At 39.8% G+C, this 4,933-nt stretch overlaps 1 pseudogene; it reads right to left on the bottom strand.

The window, feature by feature from the left end:
• Positions 1 to 1,971: 1,971 nt before the first annotated feature.
• On the bottom strand, positions 1,972 to 2,066 carry LOC121166184 (annotated as a pseudogene).
• Positions 2,067 to 4,933: the final 2,867 nt, after the last annotated feature.

Raw genomic sequence — 4,933 nt, 5'->3', positions numbered from 1 at the left:
TTATTTATTTCAATGAAGTATTTTGCTTTGATGAGGACTTGAGCCAATAGGGACAGTGTAGAGAAGCTGATTCTTTGGGGGGAAGAGGATAAACTGAAACGATTGAAACCCACCTGATGTTCACGTATTCTCTCTTCATGGGATTAATGTTGAGTGGGCAGTTGCCTTCACTGTTGAAGTAGCTGGTAATAGCAGTTTCTGCTTGTTCTGTGCTAGGCCCTGTTCTTTGAGTAACTAAACTGTTGTTTCAGTTAATAAAATCCTGCCATGTCAGATATTGTCATCTTTGCTTTCTTCATAGGAAAGTGAAGTTCTTGAGTCATCTCTGCAGTTTGCTCAGAGTCACTGGGTTAGACCAGGGATTGAAGCATGTGTAGAAATAGTTTGTATTTCTTCTCCAAGTGCTGAGTGTGTGTGTGTGTGTGTGTGTGTGTGTGTGTGTGTGTGTGTGTGTGTGCATAAGAAAGCAGGTATTTAGTTGCAAAACACAGGCAAGGAACCAGGCAGTTAGCTGTGCCCCCTAAGGTTTAGGGGTCAATGTTCTAATGGATTCCAGATTCCAGATGGGACTGGGAGGAGCACGAGCAGCTCCTTTCGAGGCTGCTGGTTGGTCATTGATTCGCATGGTCTTTCTTTGCTTAGTCCAGTGATACTATGCTCCTTGGGAGTTCTTATGACAACTTTGTGGACTTCAGTTGTCTTTGGGAATTACTCGAGGGTGGTAGGTACATTTTTTTTTTTTTTTTTTGCTTCAGATCAGAAAATTTCCTGCCCAGACCTTGAATTTTCCTGAATTTTCTTATCTAGTGAAGAAGTAAATGACTTCTTTAAAAATTATTTTTTATTTGATAGATTTTTAATTTACACGATGCCCAAAGGTTTATTGACTTCACTAAACACAGAATTTCACAAATTAATTTGCAGACATGAACTTCCATTCTAAGCCAACTTGCCTATGATATAAAAATCTTACTGTTAGGGAATGTCCTGGCTGAATTTCTTTATTCTGGTACCATGAAGCATTTGCATGTGTTATCAGTGTTAATATTAGAATTTTGACTCTTAGAAGATAAAACTGGCATTTGAAGCCAGTTGCTTACAGATTACTTAGTGTTGTGCTCCCAGTACCTGACACCTAGAATACCCTGAATATTTTATTCAAACACTAAAGAAATAAGTGAGCAATCATCATATGTAAATTACTTTGGGCTCAAGAAGTCACTTTTAATGTATAAACATGTTTGTGCTTAACATGCTCATTATATACACATTCAGCTGTATCAGAGCAAATCAAAAGGAACACTGACTTTACATCATAAAAGCACTTATAACAGTGATGAGGTACATGTTTTTATTTCTCTGGGGGCCAGTGGTTCCGCCTGCTACTCTGATCTCATTTTCTAGGTTGAGCACTAGAGGCTGGAAGGTTCCTTTGAGAGCCATCCTGCACGGCTCCTTGGGGGCAAGGGCTGACAGTGGCTCCTTTGTCTAATCTCCAGTCCTTCACAATAGCTGTTCTTGAGGACTAGTTAGCACTTGAGGCTGCAGATGCTTTCCTGCTATGTCTAATCCTCTTGATAATTACATTCCCACTCTTCCAGGTTCCTGTAGATCTTCTGAATGTGAAGTGGGAGGTCGGGGTAAGGGTGGGATGCCTCATTAAATGTCTTACTCTTGAAAGAATGCTCAGATTTGCTTGGAGGGATGTCCCTTAGTAGTGTGCATGCATTTTGCCATTTCTTCTGACAGCAGGTGTAATGATGAGTTGTTCTGGGTTAACTTGAGTCTGGGAATATCAAGATACTTGGCCAAACATTGTTGTCAGTACATCTACAAGAATGCTTTTGGATGAGTTCAAACATTGAGTTTATTTTAGATTGAGTAAAGCATGAGACCTTTATTAATGCAAGTGATCCCCACCCCATCAGTTGAAGACTGGCTGTAAGGAACTTTCCCTGCCTACCTATGTGTACTTGAGTTTTGTTGTTTGCTTTTCAACGCTCTACACAATCAGAGAAACTTCTCTAGTCACACACTATAGAAATGATCCCTGAAAGTACAGTCTTTTGCATTTGCATTTATGGAAGTTTTTTTTTCAATTCAGCTCTCATACATTGTATAGTTCCTATATGCTACCTTTATTTATAATTTCTTTATTTTGCAACACAGAGAGAAAGAGAGTCTCCCATTCACTGTTTTACTCTCCAGATGCCTGAAAACCAGGAACTGAGTCTGCAATCCAGGTCTCCCATACGAGTGACAGAGACACATGTGCTTCAGTTGTCACCTGCTGCCTCTCAGGGTGCATATTAGCAGGAAGCTAGAACTAGAAGCAGAGCCAGAACTCAAATCCAAACACTCTGATATAGAATGAGGACATCACAAGTTATCATCCTAATTCTTAACACCAAATGCCCATCCTTTACTTCATTTTTTTATTTCTTCTAGGAACCTGGAAGTGTGGCTTGTAATTGTCTAGGCTCTTGTTATAGTATCTGAAGTACTTGTGCATACACTATTTTTGTTGATTCCCATTTTCCCAGTGACAGTGTATTAATTCCTTGTGTACCTTTTTATATCTGTGTGATGCTCATTTTGTCTCCTAATTGCTTCTTTTCTGCTTGTTCACTTTCCAAATAGTCACAACAGCCAGGACTGGTCCAGGTTAAAGCTGTGAGCCAGGAAGTTCGTTCAGGTCTCTCATATGGACCCAAGGGCTCAAATGCTTGTACCATCTTCTGTTGCTTTCCAGTTGTATTAGCAGGGAGTTTGGGTAGGAAGTGGAGCACCCGGGAATTGTACCAACACCCATATGGGATGCTGCTCAGTCTGAGGCTTCACCCACCTCGCAACAACACTGGTTGCCTGCTTCCTTCCTCCTTTCTTTTCTCCTGCTGTGCTCAGTTCCATGGTACCTGGGGTGGATGGGATAAGTGGATACATTTTCCTCAGTCCTGTCCACCTCTTAGTTTACCCTGTAAGTGGGCAGCTCATCAATGCAGCAATGAGTCCCATCCTTGAATGTGCCTTTTTCCTGTCAGCAAAACCTCAGTTTAGTTTATTCCAGATCAGCAGATGGCTTCAGAGCTGAAGTAATTCTGTTCAATTTTCCATTTACGTCTCCTGTTTTGGTACCTACGTGGTATTTCCTTTTCCTTTCTGCTAGTGCTAAGATGCTGTTAAGAGAATCAACATGTTTAATGTGATAATTATTTTTTTGTGCTCATTGAAGGAGTTTTAGTCCACACATCATGATCAGCCGTTATAGATTCATCATCTTTAATCATTTCTATGTAGAATAAGAATGTGTAGTGACTGCAAAGTCAGAAGAAGTCTAAGACAGGGGAGGGTTCTTGGTGATGCTTGGCTGACACCCCAGCCTTCTCCTTTCCTTCTTTGACTTTGAGCTTATTGCTCACATCTTGGGATTCGTATTCTTTTCCAGCATTGTCACTTACTTCAGAATGAAAAGGGGAAGATGATGTTAACTTCAACAGTGAAATGTAGTGCTTTACTTGCATCTGTTCCAGATGTGGGATTGCCCACATATCAACATTTTTCCTTTAAAATTGGCCAAATTTACATAATTTATTTAACATGTTTCCAGAGAGAAAGTGGTCTGTGCTGCGTTGACCTAGTAGAAAAAACCCAGAGATATCCGTGAAGAAGTGAATTGGAGAGGGAAGTGTGAGCCTCCCACTTCCTCTGCGTGATGGTAATTGCAGACTGCATGTGTTTTACAGGTCCTAAAAGTAAGTTTGCCTGCTTGGATTTCCATGAGTCTCCAGCTACATTTCTCCCTGCTTCGTGAAATGCATTTAGGGCCTCCATTTTGTTGCTCTGGGAGTGTTACATAAGATGTGTTATCTTCCGTATAATGAGTTTTTTAAGATTATGACTTATTTCTTTCCGCACTATTGTCTCTTTTCTTTCCTTCTTAAAATTCTCTGTGGTCCTACTTTTTATGTTCATTACTCATCTCACACAAACTCAGTTTGATTTTTTTCTTTTTTTTTGGCTAAATGGAAATAGTTTTGCTGTTATTTTCTCGTTATTGGAGTAATCCATCCGTGCAAAAAGTAGAAAAAAATGGAATACCAAAGTTCATCTCTAATAGCACTTTCCAGACATAACTTCTATTAACATTGAGAGTTTTAATGGATACCATTTCAAACTTCCCTTTGCTTTCCTCTGCAGATGAGGGTCCTTAGGAAAGTCTGAGGGAAATGCAATTAAAAGATAAGTTTATTTTGGTACCCAAACAGTCCATACATAATTTTTTTCATAATCCACATTTTAACTAACTTTTTGCAATCCCTTTCTATGCATACAAGTTTGTGTTGAGCAACACATATAGTATGTACATGTGTGTGAAACTAAACTGAAGTTACACCCTGTGGCGTATTAACCCCTGAAAAATCACCTGATTGTCTTCTTTGTTTTGTATTCATCTGGTTTGTATTGAGGGCAAATGTGACAAATGGGGTTGAATAGGCAGAGATGGGTTGAGAAACTCTGGATCTGTTAAGGTCCACATTCTCTTGTCCTCTCTCTTCAGCCACCCAAACCAGAGACTGGGTTTGTCTTTTCTGAAGAGGCCAACAACAGGAAGTGATTGTGTCTTTCATTGATAATGTGGATACATATTGGCTTCTAATTTGGTTTTTCATTCTTTCATACTTTGGAAGGACAACAAAGAGCCAACATGGTTTTTAGAAAAGGTTTTGTCTTGACACAGAAATTCCGTCTCAAGAAATTTTGATTCTGGAAGAATCAGAGACAAAGTTTAAGAACTAAAGAAAGCTTGAGAAATAGCAGGGACAGGCATGTAGCCCGTTGGTTAAGACACTACTTCATCCTGACTCTTCTCCTAATTCTAGCTTCTCAATAAAACAAACTTGGCAGGGGTAGGGCCTTAGAGGATGGCTCAACT

The sequence above is a fragment of the Ochotona curzoniae genome, unplaced genomic scaffold (genome assembly GCF_017591425.1).
Source record: "Ochotona curzoniae isolate NIBS_2020 unplaced genomic scaffold, NIBS_Ocur_1.0 contig_908, whole genome shotgun sequence".
Taxonomy (NCBI): domain Eukaryota; kingdom Metazoa; phylum Chordata; class Mammalia; order Lagomorpha; family Ochotonidae; genus Ochotona; species Ochotona curzoniae.
Note: the sequence above shows the minus strand (reverse complement) of the source record. Positions and strands in the feature narration are given on the sequence as shown.